The 15,395-nt window shown below is 42.1% G+C and overlaps 1 protein-coding gene across 1 annotated transcript in view; it reads right to left on the minus strand.

The window, feature by feature from the left end:
• The window catches only part of ANKRD46 (ankyrin repeat domain 46), a 76,873-nt gene extending 75,753 nt beyond the window's left edge, over positions 1-1,120 (minus strand). The window contains exon 1 of the mRNA XM_058275822.2: positions 997-1,120. The gene's annotated coding sequence lies outside the window, so the exon portion shown is untranslated. The remainder of the gene's footprint in view (positions 1-996) is intronic.
• Positions 1,121-15,395: the final 14,275 nt, after the last annotated feature.

Consider the following 15,395-nt stretch of genomic DNA (forward strand, 5'->3'; position numbering starts at 1 on the left):
CCTCTCTACGTGCCTCTGTTTCCTAATATGTAAATGGAACCGGTACCTCACAGGGGTGATGCAAGGACTAAACAAAATTATATTTTTGTATTAGGTATTATATTTAAAGCAGTCAGCACAATGTCTGATACACAGTAAGCAGTGAAGAAAGTTATTACTGTAATATAAAAATAATTTCCAGACCAATGACATGAAGGTTAAGGTATGTGCCTCCGTGGTATCACTAATTTTTAAAGAGGAGAACTATTACCATTCAATGATATGTTTTTAACCTCTATGTTCTGTAGCCAATTCCAAACATTGTGTAACATTTTAAACATTTTTTTTTTTTTGTCGTACAAAGTACTGCGTTGGAAAACCTGGAGAGAAAACAATCTGCTTCTAACATTGCATGTTAATTAAGGGTAGACGTTTGTGATCACCTGAGCCCTATCTGGAAGATGTACAAACTGTCTTTTTTTTTTTGGCAGGCAAAAAGGGCGTTTATTTGCGGGTTTTAGGATTACAATTCCTGGAGCAGATTCAGGGAGCAACCCAAACTGTGTCCCCCAAATGCTGTCTCTTAACACGGGCACCCGGGAGCTGTGCCATTCTCACTCCTCAACAGCTCGTCTACACCCAGGCTGCGGGTTCCCACCCACCTGGCAGGTGCGAAAGCCGCGAAAGCACACGCTCCCTCCCCGCCCGGCCACGAGGCGCCGCCGGGCTCCTCCTCCCGCCTCGCCACCACCCGCGAGCGCAGCCCGACCCGCCCGCTCCCGTCTCCCTCGGCCGCGGCGGCACAGCCGGGCTGGCCCCCGCCGACGCACTGCGCGCTCTGGCCGGCAAAAGCCAGCAAGGACCCCACCCCCCCAGGCTTCTCCCGGGCCTGCCGAGCCGCCCAGCCCGCGGGGAAGCCACCCCGACCAGGGCGGCCCGCCGGCGCCCTCCCGTAGGGCCAGCAGGGCGGGGCCAGCGGCTCTGCCCCCGGGCCGCCCACCGGCATCCGCCCGGTACCTGCGACGCCGCCGAGCAGCAGCACTAGCGGGAGCAGCAGCAGCAGCGGCTGCAGGACGTTCCCCGCGGCGGCGGCGGAGGCGGGCGGAGGGGAGGGGCCGACCACCGAGATAGGCGGAGTCCCAGCTGGGCCAGATCGGCATTGCGCAGCGGCCGCCCGCGCGCCCCCTGCAGCCCGGCGGCCCTCACGGCGGCTCGGCCTGCCCGGGGTCAGGCTCCAGGTGAGCCTGCTTTGAATTGGAGCCCCGTGAGACCAGGAAGAGCGGCAAAGTACCAAAACTGTGGCTCCGGAAGAAGAGAAAGACAGACCTCGAAGAGGTTTTTCCGATCTGAGTCCGGGAGCATTTTGCACTGTTTACATTCTTTTCTAAATATCCACCCAGCCCCTTTAGCGAAAAGGCAAGGGTAATTTTATTAAGTGCTGTAGTCATCAGTTACTAGGTAGATCTGCTCTATGAACCAAACTGACATGTTAATAATAGCAAGTGAAGGCTGACTGCTCTAGTGCGAAAATATGACCCTGAGTTATTTTATTGTTTCAAAAAGCGTTTGTAACAACAAAATAAGATAAAATAAAATAATAAAACAAAATAAAAAGAAATAAAATCTCTGGACTGACTGTGCCAGCTGGGCCCTGAGCCTCAGCAGAGTTACAACACCTACTCTCTGGTTCGTTGGACTTACCCGAGTCCGCTAACAGGAAGGTGGGGATGATCAATCACCACACCAGGGAACTAGAATTCCATCCATCACCCATGTGGGATCTAAGCCCCTTCTTGAGTTAGAGGTGGAGTGGACATCGCCATCTCAGGGTCCTCAGGATGGAGGAATAAAACATGGATTAGAGTGGATTTACTGGTGTTCTACTACAGAATTATTGTTACTCTAACAATGGAAGAAACTGTATCATTGATATGGAAACAGTGGCCATGTGAGTTGCTGAGGGCAGGGAGAGGGAAGAAAAGATGTGATGTGGGGGCATTTTCAGGACTTGGAGTTGTCCTGAATGATATTGCAGGGACAGATGCAGGACATTATATATTCTGCCATAACCCACTGAATGGACTGGGAGAGAGTGTGAACTCCAACGTAAACTATAATCCATGTCGCGTAGCAGTGCTCCAAAATATATTCATCAAATGCAGTGAATGTGCGATACTGGTGAAGGAGTTCAGAGATGTGGGAGGAGTGGGGATGGGTGGTGGGGAGTTGGGGTATATGGGATCTCTCATATTTTTTAATGTAACATTTTGTATGAGCTATGTATCTTTAAAAAATTAATTCAAAAAATCTATTAAAATTTTAAAAAGCATTTGAATATTTCTATTCCACTTTTTAGGATTCCTTAACTTAAAGCAATATGTGTATGGACAGGCAAAGTAAATTCAAAATGTGCTGGAGGTGGAGGGGACTGGAAGCATTCCTTCATACAAAATGCTCGTCTGTTTTAGTTTACCAGCTCAGGTCTCACAACCAAGAAGATGTCCCTGCACAGTAAACATCTCTCCTCTGAACTCTCTCACCTCATTCACTCAAGGAAACCACAGTGCAGGAGTTGTGGGATCCAACCCTTCAAGGGCTGTCTACTCAGTTTAGAAAAGTTTATTTGTTTCTTTCTGGGTAACAAGTCCTTACTGGTAATGTCATGTAAATGTTTAGGATAATTATCATATTTGAGAGAACAAACCTCTATCAGATTTCTTTAAGAGTTGTAAGATTTCAGGGCATTTCACACACTCTTATGCTACTCATAAACATGAAATACCTTTGAACTAATGACACTTTTTAGTCACTTTGTCATTGATGCCTTCCCTGTGGTAGTGTATTGGGTTTATATTATTATCTTCATAGATGCCCATAAATCAGGTCAAGTCAGCAAGAAATTTAAACCTTTTCCCATTGTGCTCAAATGATTCACTCTTCTTCCTTTATGGGTTTATGAAACAATCTAAAGGCCTATCATTACCTCTACTCAAATTTCTCTCTCCCTCATGAATTCCTCTTCTCTTCGGGAATCACCACTTTTGTTCAGTCTCAAAAAAATTAGTCACTGATGAGGTTAAGGGAATGAGCCGCATGCTACACATATTCTGTGACTCCATATCACACACCGGGGACTTGTGCACATGGGCAAGAGCAGGGTTCAGGGACGCTCTTCGGGCACTCCAGCAATAGCTTCACGTGACATGGAAGTGACCATGAACCACGTAATGTCCCACTAACCACACAAAAAAGTATCCCCAACTGCATTTCTGCTTAGCCAGACCCCAGAATGCCTGTAGCCCAATGCTGCTCATCAAGAGAGGAAGAGAGCATTGAGAAGTCTGAGTAGAAAGAAAGAGCAGTGCTAATCAATTATAGTCAGCCTATTTTAGTTTTGCAAATGTCCCAAAAACATATGACCATGTGAACACACTGCGAAAATCCCTCCCAGGGCCTTGGAAGGGCCCCGTATAAGGGAGGGCTGTATCAGTTTCCTATCGCTGCTCTAATAAATCAGCACAAACTTAATGGCAAAGTTGTCTTACAGTTCTGGAGGTCAGAAGCCTGAAATCAGTTTCACTGGGCTAAAATCCAGGTGTAGACAGTGCTGGGGTCCTTCTGAAGGCCCTAGGAGAGAAGCCTTTTGCTGCTTCTAGAGGCCACCTACACTCTTTGGTTCATGGTCCTTCCTCCTTCAAATCCAGCAGTGAAGCCTCTTCCCTCCCCTTTGACCACTGCTGCTATCCTTTATCCCTTCTCTGTGAAACTTTGACCCTTTTCCCTCCTTCTTATAAGGACCCTTGTGATTACTTTGGGCCCGCCAAGATAACCCAGAATAATGTCCCCATTGCAAGATCCTTAACTTAGGCACACCTGCAAAGTCCCTTTTGCCACATATGGTAACATATTCACAGGTTCTGGGGACTAGGATGTCGACATCTTTGGGCAGAGCGTTTTATTCAGCCCACCACAAGGGCCCCGAAGCTTACGTTTCCTTCTCTTCAGGTAAGTCTGCCTCTGCTTCCTGGTTACCAAAATCGGTTTGGTCTTGAGTTCTGATTGTAAGAGTTCCAAAGGAGAGAAATATCTGTAATTGTAAGAGGGATAGGTGTTAAAAAGAAAAAAAATGAGAATATGAGGGCAAGCAAAATAGGACGTAATTTAGATGGAAGGGCAGGGATGTCTTTGAATAAGTGATATTTGACCTGAGACCCAAAGACCCAGGGCTTGATTGTGCATTGAACACGGGAGGTATTCCAGACAAGAGGTGGCAGTAAGTGTGGCCTGTGGACGGAGACGTCAGAAGGGCAGAGTGGTGAGTCTGAGCCAAGGTGAGAGAAGTAGACGAGATGAAGTTGGAGAGAAGCAGGTGTTAGTTCACGCGTGACTCTCTAGGTGCATTAAGGAGCTTGAGTTTTTATATCTTAAGCATTATAGAAAGTTACTGAGGGGAGAGGCTTAGGAAAGCTTAGGGAGTGAGATGATCTGATTAATGCTTCAGCTGCTGTGTGAAGAATGGACCAGATAACGGGAAAACTTGTAACACTGATATAAAGATAGTGGTTACCAGAGGTTCAGAGGGGAGGGGGCAAGGATGAGTAAGTGGAACACAGGGTGTCTTTAGGGCATTGAAATTGTTCTGGATGATACAATGATGGATACATGACATTTTAAGTTTGTCAAAGCCTGTAAACCTGTACAGCGTAAAGTGTAAGCCATAAATCATAGACCTTGATTAGTTGCAATGCTTCTGCTTGGTTCATCAATTGTAACAAATGTACCTCACTAATGTAAGATGTTAATAATAGGGGGAAATGTGTATGTGGGTGAGTGGGGGTAATATGGGAATCCCTTATCCTTTTTTTTTTTCAGGAGGTACTGGGGATTGAACCCAGGACCTCGTACATGCAAAGCAGGCACTCAACCACTGAGCTACATCCACTTCCCAATGAGAGGGTTTTTGTTTGTTTGTTTGTTTTTTTCTTTGTTTTTAGGAGGTACCAAGATCAAACCCAGAACCTCGTACATAGGAAGCAGGTGCTCAATCACTTGAGCTACATCTGTTCCTTACCCTATACTTTTTTTTTTTAAGATTTATTTTTATTTATTTCTCCCCACCTCCTCATTGTTGCACTTACTGTGTCTGTTCATCTTCCTTGTTTCTTTAGGAAGCACCAGGAACTGAACCCATGACCTCCAATGTAGGAGGGAGGCACCTAATCACTTGAGCGACCTCTGTTCCCTACTTTGTTGTGTCTCTCATTATGTCTTTCTTCTTGTGTCTCTTGTTGCATCATCTTGTGCCAGCTTGCCATGCCAGCTCACTGTCTTCTTTAGGAGGCACTGGGAACAGAACCAGGGACCTCCCATGTGGCAGGCAGGAGCTCAATTACTTGAGCCACATCCGCTTCCCTCCCCTATACTTTTGATGTAACTTTTCTGTAATCTAAAATTTCTCTAAAAATAAAGTTTATTATGAAATTTAAAAGAAATATCGGGGAAGCAGCAAACAATTTTTAAAGGATAAGTATATACCACATAATACAGGGACATAGTTATATATTAATCAAATTATTTGTTGTTTATCTGAATTTCAAATTTAAAAAAAGAAGAATGTACCAGAAAAGGGCATGAGGGAGGAAGGGCAATCAGTTAGGAGGCTCCTGTGATAATCCAGACAAAGAAGGCTTGGGCTAAAGCAGTGGTTCTCAACCAAGGGCATCCTGCCCAGAGGAGACATTTGGCCATATTTGGAGACATTTTGGTTACAACCGAGGCATTTAGTGGTTAGAGGCGAAAGATGCCACTAAACATCCTACAACGCACAGGACAGTCCCAGCCCCCCAGCAAAAATGATCCAGGCCCAAAATGTCAGTAGAGCCAAGGTTGAAAACCCTTGACTAGAAAGTAAATTTGAGAGTATGATTGGTGACAGGTTTGAGATATGTTCTGTAGGTAGAATCACCAGGACTTGGTACTAGAACGGATGTAGGGAATAAGGGATGCCAAGGTTTTGCCTGGATCTCTGACTGCCTCAGTGCACTTTGCTGAAATGGAGTGACTGGAAGGGCAGATTTAGGCAGGAGGATGCAAGGTTCAGTTTGGGCCATATTAGACAAAGGACAAAGGTGCTCAGAGGAAGGCTGGCCAAGAGATATCCACTGGGAGTTAGTGGCTGAAGCCATGGAGTGGGTGAATATGCCTGGGAGATTAGACAGTGTGAGAAGAGCACCCAAGCCGAATCTAGAGAAACAAAGTATTGGAAGAAAATATTAAAATCTTGTCTCTATTTTGCAATAGACGAGTTTGCTCTTTAAACACACTCATTTAAACGTCGTTTTGCTTTAAGAGTCACAAAGTGACTGAGAAGCATTTCAAGGAGGGACAGATGACAGCGTGGAATGCTGTTGTTGCTCAGTTTTGGCCACTTGCTCGAGGGCTTCTTGGTAGCAGTAATATATTATACCTTTGCATCCCCAATTTAAGAACTTTTTAAAAAGTGTTCCTTACAAAAAACACAAATTACTTTTTAAAGCAAACATTTACTGTCAATTACAATTACGAAGTAGAATTTTTAGAAGAGGAAGGAGGAAAACTCTAAATGCCCTTAAAGTTAGCAACAGTCGATAGTTTTTCATTCATTCGTTCATTTAGAAAAAAAATACAGCCACGTATATTTTTTGACCACCCACTATATGTCAAATATCATTTTAGATATTGGGGATAGAGACCAAAAAACCCTGCCCTCATGGGGCTCACCTTCTAGTGGGCAAGAGAGACAGTTCAGTGAAACAGCTTGCCAGATGACGTGAGCACTGTGGAGAAGACCGAAATGGGGAGAAGGGCGCCGGGGATGCGGAGAGGGTGAGTGAATGCTCAAGCCTCTGGTTTGGGGTTTGCATCTCGACCGCTTGAGCTGCCCTAGAGCTGTATGTAGATGAAGGATGATGACCTGGGCATCCGGAGCTTCCAGTGGTGACTGATGGGAACAGGGACAAAGGGCATTCTGAAATAAGTCCTGATAATTTCTGAAATTAGTCCCTTTCATCAAGGTGACAGAAAGGTAAGGTTGTGAGTGTGGTTCGGGGAACAGACAGGGGGTCTTGCTAGAAGCCTGTGGAGTTCTGGGGACTCCCTCCTGCTGATGGTGACATGGAGTTTAGGGAAGGGGCGAAATTTCTGGAAGCAGGAATAAAGGGTGACAAAGGATGTTGGAGAGCAGGCATTGGCTTGCAGGTCAGATCCAGCTCACTGCCTGTTTTTGTAAATCAGTTTTATTGAACACAGCCCTGCTCATGCATTTACAGAGTGCCTAAGGCCGCGCTCGTACTACAGTGGCAGAGGTGAGTAGTTGGGACAGAGACCATATGGCATGCTAAGCCAAAAATATTTACTCTCTGACCTTTACAGCAAAAGTTTGCCAGCCCCTGATCTGTAGGTATGATTTATTTTTAACTAATTCCAGAGGCCAGCTGCCTGGGTGTAGGCGTGATCTTCATTACAAGGTATTCTTAAACAATAGTTCTGATTTCTAATAACTAGACCATGTAACCTACTTAGTTGGTGATAATGACATATTTGATAATACCACCCACTGTAGTAATATCTGGGGACCAAGCACTTGATTTATATTAGAGGAAGCATGAGGAATAATAAAACTTTAAAATTAAACTTTTAAAAGAGTTACATGTTACCCATCTTGTTTCACTGGATTATAAGGTCTTATTACCTAGCTTTTGTGAGTTTACAATGAATATCTAAAAACACATACACGTGTCATAAAAACAAAGTGAATTCAATTAGCTATTGAGGGTAGAGGACAGATGAGCTTTTGAACAAAATCTAGGCGAGATTGTTATCCTGAAAGTGAGCAAAGAACAAACAATGCAGTTCCCTTATATACCAGCCAAAATTGCTACACACTAGACTGGTGATCTCAAGCCAAATGAGCAAAGCATCCAAAAGAACAATTAAGCAGGGTATTTGTGGTAACACCTTTTCAGGGCAACTTTAACATGTTTCTGCACAAGTAAAGTTGCTTTTAATTGACTCAGTTTTAGGGGAACAAAGTTACATGTTGAACAGAAATAGAGATCTACCAGTGGGAAGAAAATAGAGGAAGAGGGGTATTTTTAAAACCTCACAATGAGGTAAGACCTGGTAGCTTTCTCTTTCCTCTTAAAGATATGACCAAACAGAAAATTGTCCATGAGTATTTAATGACCACATACTATTGGGTATGAATCTCAGCTCCTTTACTCACTGTCTATGTGATCTTGGACAACTTACTTGGTAGTGTCCACTTCAATTTCCCCATCGAAAATGGGGTTGTCATGAGATTAAATGAGCTAATATATAAAAAATGCTTAGAACAGTGGCTGGCACAGAGTAATGATCTTATTAAACAAACTCTGATTATCACTACTAGTTCTTAGCAGTGTGGGTGTAAATGATACAAACAAGACCTGATAAAGACAAGATAGGAAAATAAGATGACATGGAACGCATGTCTATAATAAATGCTAAATTATACAGTGAAGACTAAAAATGACAGAGAAATTCAGGAGAGAGGGAAAGTCATGAAAGCCAATTACTTGAAATATTTTATAAACCTCAGAGTAAATTCGACACACTTTTACAATCAAGGGCTTATTATGTACAGAACACTGGCTAGGTACTTCAGAGGTAGAAAGAGGGGTTGGAAACCTCTTCCCTCAAGGGAGAACATGCCAAGTACCATAACTGCATAGTGCTAGAAATGTTGGGAGGAGAAAATAATCACATCCCATTTAAGAAGAGAGAAAATCAGGAAAGGCTTTATGGAGGAAGTGACATTAGACGTCATGAAATGTTCAATAGGTGGCTCCTGGGGGGAGAAAAGTGGATTGAAGGAAAGGCAAAAGTTAAAGCAAGGGGGAGCAGATGTAGCTCGGTGGTTGAGCACCTGCTTCCCATGTACAAGGTCCTGGGTTCAATCCCGAGTATCTCCTAAAAAAAAGAGTCGAAGCAAGGTGGCCTGTCTGCAGTAGCTCTTGTAGTTTGGATGATGTCATAAATCAGAAATATACCATATAGCATAGTTGAACACGCATGAATTTTGAAAAAGAAAGCATGGATTTTGATGAAAACTGGCTCTATTGCTTATTAGCTTTATATGACTTTGCATTTCTGAGCTTCACTTTCTTCATAATTAAAATAGGGAATACTATTACCTATCTCAAGACTTGCCCAATAAATGGAAGTTACTTGGATTAATGACAATTTTACAGGATTGTCTATCATTAACTTTTTTTTTAAGATTTATTTTATTTATTTCTCCCCCTTCCCCCTGTTGTCTACTTTCTCTGTCCATTTGCTGTGTGTTCTTCTGCGTCTGCTTGTAGTATCAGGGGGCACAGAGAAACTGCGTCTTTTTTTGTTGCGTCATCTTGCTGCGTCAGCTCTCCGTGTGTGCAGTGCCACCCCTGGGTGGGCTGCACTTTTTTCACGTGGGGCAGCTCTCCTTGAGGGGTGCACTCCTTGCGCATGGGGCACCCCTACGCAGGGGCGCCCCTGCATGGCACGGCACTCCTTGTGCGCATCAGCATTGCACGTGGGCCAGCTTACTACACGGGTCAGGAGGCCCTAGGGATCAAACCCTGGACCCTCCATGTGGTAGGCGGACACTCTATCAGGTGAACCACGTCCACTTCTCTCTATCATTAGCTCTCAGCACTTACCACAATAACTGGTGCATACCAGGTGCTCAAGAATATTAGCTCAGTAGTTCTCAATGCTGACAGCACATCGTAATCACCGCAAGAGCTTGAAAAACACCAGTGCCCAGGGCCTGGCCTAGACCCACCAAGTCAGAATGGTTTGGAAGAAGGGCCCAGGCATAAGTATTTTTAAAAGCTGCCGAGGGAATCTAATGTGTAGTCAGGGTTGAGAAACACTGTATTCGATACAACAGTTAGGACAAATTGGATGAAAGAAAACTTGCTTGGGGTAGGATTTCTTTCAGGAGGGTTTTTTTTTCTTTTTAAGGAAGAGAAGGCTTTTGGTTATGTTGATTATGTCTTCCCATGTAGTCTTAGAAAATGCAGAAATACTTTTTAAAACATAATTGAATGCTTATCAGAAAAAGAAGTTTTTCTGTGGCTTACTCAGAGTGATCTAGCAACCATTCCTGCATAACAACTGTCTCTGTAGAAAGGATATACCGTCAGAGTGAGGAAGTTTTTAAAAGCCACAGGGTACCAAGAGAGTAAGAGGCATTTCTCTTGCTTTGAACTCTACCTATAATCCAGTACTGGGTTTTGTTTTCGTTGTAGTGCTAATGAATGGCCACCAGGAGGAGACATGCTCCTGAAGAGTGTTGCTTCCACAGCTCCACCATCTCCCAAGCCAGGCGAGCGTGAATCAGGTGTTTTTAGCACCGCTGGTTCTCAAGACGTAACCACTGAATGAGTAAGCCACAAGATAGGAGACAAGTAGTACAGGTTTATCTACACCGGAGTGAGATTCATTTCAATTCCCCAACAATTTTAAACCTTTAGGCCACCAGAATAAAATGAAGTATGTATGTGTGCAAAACTGTTTGAAGAAAAAAATTTGAAGCCTGGGAGGATAATATTTTCCTCCAGCAACTGGCACAACTAGAAATTAAGTATTCAAGCAAAACTTTCAGAAAGGTATCCCTTTCTTCGTTAATAGCAAAGTAAACATCTTAGATCTCCTTGAATCTCTGGAGTAACTAAAATAACAGCTGGTCCCTGGAAAGAGGAAAAGGGCTTGGCTCCTTGCTACAATACTAGTTTGTTGTTTTTCTTTGCACTCAGACATGCATAACCCCACAGATTTTTCATACATGTGTTAAATGAAATAATATATGTGACAGGAATGTAGATGTATCCTAGCCCCAATTAGCCTTCTCTTCCAAAAATTAAGTGTGACCGTTAGTTAGTGAATGCCTTTGGCAAAGATTGAAGCAAATGTATTGCTTTGCAAAGCCTTTAAATGTGACTGATGAAATGCTGGCTTCACTCAGGGAAGCAGAATTACTGCGAGTGTTAGGGATTTGTTATAAGAATTCCACCTTACACAACTGTGGGAGGAGCACAAGAGGTGAAGGCTTGGAAGGGGGATTGTGGAGAATCAGATAAAGCTACAAGCTAGTCTGCCTGAAGCACGCCACAGTGGACAAACAAGTGCTTGCAGGGATTCTGGGAAGCCAAGCATGGCCAGCCACTCATGTGGGGCCACTAAGGGGGAGCTAGTGGAGAGTTCCATTAAAGCTGCTATTTCTGGAGACTGGGGCTCCCTTGGTCAAGGGTACAGCGGTCAAAAGGGTTGGATATGGTGTGAAGGATTGCTGAAAACTGCCAGGCACTGCTGCATCTGTGCGTCACTGTATCTGACAGTGAAAAGACCTTTGACTCACAAAGTAACAGCCACTGCCTCCCTCTGTCTCTCAAGTCTCATGCAAAAGTCCTTTTTAGGCTAAACTGGAACCATATGGGAGAGGAGATTTTGGGAAACAGCCTAGCCAAGTTGACCAAAAACCCGGCATACGTATAGGCTTTTACAAATTATTTTGCAAATGAGAAAATGAAGATCCAGACAAGTTATATAACATTGCTATCTAGTGACAGAAGCAAACTCAGAATTTAGGTGAGAAGGGTCAGGGCATTCAAAGGGGCCATCCTCACAGTCAAGCCTCTCATCTCTGGTAGAATTTGAGATACTCAGGTATTTTTGAGCAGAAATTAAAGAAAGACTCCAAGCATTCCTGCTGCGAGCCCTTCCTAAACTAAGGTTCTGTGAGTGTGGATTACAGTGTAAACTATAATCCATGCTGAGTGGCAATGCTCCAAAATGTGTTCACCAATTGTAACAAATGTACCACAGTAATGAAGGATGTTGTTCATGTGGGAAAATGTGGGAGGGGCTGGGAGTGGGGCATATGGGAATTCCCTATATTTTTTATGTAACATTTATGTAATCTAAGGCTCTTTTAAAAATAAATAAAGAACACGTTTTAAAAAAAGTTTCTGTGAGTAGTTTGAGTGTAACCACAGCATATTGATTCTGTAATCTCTGAGTGCCTGGGCTACCAGGGTCCTTTGGTGAGAAGGTATGCCTGTAACCACCAGATCTCAAAAATAGCTGCATAATGAGGTATGAACTAATGGGCATCTGAAAGTAGTATCTTACTCAGATGTAGGGTACTTGAGAATGTGGATGCCAAAGCTCCTAAAAAGTGATCTCCCAAAGAGCATTGTTGCATATCTCCAAAGTGCAGAAGAAATGATGATAACCCACATATTTGATCATTTTCTTTTTTATATTTCAAAACTAGCACCAGAAATTCTGGAAGAGCTTTATAAATTTTCTCAGAGAGGGGCAGGGAAAGGAAACAGGCAATGATATCAGAAAAGCTCATAGCCCAGGCTTGCCTTGCCTTTCCTCCATTCCTTCCAGGCTTTCCGTCTTCTTTCTACGCCTGCAATAGTCCCCCTTCTTAAAGACCATGCTGGCTCAGAGTTTGTTAAGTCTGGACAAGGGAAAAGCTAAGGGTTCATGCTGGTCTCAAAATGTGCTGGGATGACTGCTTGGTGCAGGTAGTGAGCAGCCTAGGAGATTTCAGCGATTTGTGTGAAATCCTAGAGTGGAGCTTAGCTCACTGCAGGGGGCTCAAACTAGTCTTAACTGTAAGGCTTAGAGGGATCTTAACTCTCAAATTAACTTCCAAACAAACTCCTGGTGATCCTTCAGACAGAAGTGAAGCACGTCTCCTTCTCAGTCTTGAAACATACTCGAGAAAATGATCATTATTAGACCTTGCCTCATTTCTGCTCTTCTTCTCTCAAAACATAGGTCCTGTGGTTTCATGTCCACCCTTACCAAATTGTGATGCCAATGTCAGAGTGAAGCCTGAGGCTATTCTACTCTGACCTTTCAGGACAAGCCATAATTTGAAAACTATTTTCCACAAATACAATGAGACAAATACATTTTTAAACTGATATTTTAACCAACAAGAAAGGAAACTTTTGACATTTTTATAGGGAAAAAACCAAGGTGGATAAGTACTGTAAATTTCCTTTAGCATTTGTCTTAAGGCAAACAGAATGAGAAAAGATCTGTGAACAATGACTTGCAGACGATTTTTATTTATTTTTTTAATCCTGAACATCTATTTTACTTATCTATCTTCCAGCTCAGAAGATAAATTAAAAAATAAATGATGGTAGTTGTTTTGTTCTGTTTTGTTGTTAATCAACCAGCAAGGTTGTTTAACAAGTTCCAGGTAAGGGAGTTTGAGTAGGGCAGTGAGGTTTTAGGATTTTCCTACAGTGAATTCACTGCTCAAGCTCTTCTCATCCTGCCTTCATTATGCCCCCCAGAGTACGTGTCACCTCTCTTTTAATTTTGACAGAGGGAAAGGGAAAAGAGGAGGTAAGGTAAGAAAGAAAGGGATAAAGGAAGTCTCTGACACAACCCATAGTTAATTGCAAAAGGCTAATTAATACAGTACAGTACAATACAATACATAAGTGATAAATCTAGTACCTATAGGAATCTTAAGTTTATTCACTGAGATATGCATTAAATCAATACATGAAAACCAAACCTGATTTACAGTTTTCCTTTTTGCTACCTTAAAATGACGCAACACACATCATAAGAGGTTGAACTGCTTTCCCTCTGTGCATAAATAGGTGGACTTGATGGTGTGTGTGTCCTTGCAAAGCACAGTGTTCTACCAGCTATTTCGAGACAACATCTAGGAAGCAACTTTATCTTTGATTCCTAAATAGAATCAATTCAGGTGGTTGAACTTTGTGAAATATATAAGATATTTAATAAATGCCATTTCATTTGTTTTACTCACTTTTGTTCTGCTGAAAATCAAACTATAAACTGCCCTTGATAGAGAGTACATTCATGTCATCTCTTCTTCCGCACTTCTAGGTCCATTACAAAGAAGAGCTCCCCAGAAATTCTGCCAGGATCCACTTCCAACAGAATAATTGCATGCATACACCCAGCAAAGCAAACTCATACTTACCATTTTCAGCTGCGGCTCTGAGTGCCCCCGCCCTGGACAACTGCTGTACTGCAGGACTGATGAAATATGTGGTCATGTAGGCAGATGGAAAAGTCATTAGGAAACACAGGCAACTCTGTGTTCCCACATTTCTGGGAAAGAAACCACATTTGATGAAGGAGCAGTGTAAAATCACAAGGGTCAGCACCTTTAAATTGAATGTTTAACCTCTTCCAAGATATTACACAAGAAAACCCCTCACGGCTAGCCAAAGACTTTGCCCTAAAGAAAAGTACATGGGCTAGAGCTAGACCAAAGACCTAAGCCCATCAATGACATCATGTACTTTTCTATAATTCTAATTTTTCACCCTGTGAAAAATCATTATACAAATGACTTACTTCTTAAGAACACAGCAAATAGTATAAAGCAACTAATTAGCAATAAACAATTATACCTCAATAAAGTAGGGAAAAGTTTCAATTATAAGGCTTAAAAGTCATCTTATAAGTATTATTAGTTAGACATACTTTTTGTAAGTTTACTTAGCATGTCATATTTGTGTGGCAAGACAAGACCAGCAAATGTATCTAGCTGTATGCTTTAGGGATACAATTTAGAACAAAGCAAACATGATTCCCTATTTCTTAGAGCTCATACTTTGTCAGTGGCGGAGATATTAAACAATCAGCAATATACACACAGTCATATCAGAAAGGCAGAGGAATATGTTTATAACATTGGGATAAGGAAAGCATTTGTAAATAAGACATAAAACACAAGACCCAAGAGAAAAATATTGATCAATTTACAAAACCTAAATTTAAGTCTTTTATAAGACAAGACATCGTAAACAAAATTAAATCAACAACAGACTGGGAGAAAATGTGTTGCAATATATATAATAGATTGAAGATTAATATCTAGAATATAAAAAGAATGCCTACAAATCTATTTTAAAAGCTAATTCAAAAATGGTCAATTTATACATAAGGAAATATAGCCAATAAGCATATGAAAAGATAGTTGATCTCACTGAGAATTTTTTTGCTCTTTCGATTGAGAAAAACAAAAAAGATTGATAAGACTATAGGAAAACAGGTGTCTTGTGTACTATTGCTATACTTGTAAATTGATGCAGCCTTTTTTTGTGAACACACTGGTAAAATCAAAATTGAAATTATCCACTTACTTCAATACAAAAATGTTCATTATACCATTGCTTATAAGCGGAAAAAGTGAAAACAGGTTGAATACTCTTAAATAGCTCATCTTTAGGTCATCCTTACTGTGGAATACCATGAAGAAGTTAAAAGAATGGGTACTGACATGGAAAGATTTACAAAACATATGGGTGAAAAACTGTTGTAGAACTATATGTACA

This window comes from Dasypus novemcinctus, chromosome 14, assembly GCF_030445035.2.
Source record: "Dasypus novemcinctus isolate mDasNov1 chromosome 14, mDasNov1.1.hap2, whole genome shotgun sequence".
Classification (NCBI taxonomy): Eukaryota; Metazoa; Chordata; class Mammalia; order Cingulata; family Dasypodidae; genus Dasypus; species Dasypus novemcinctus.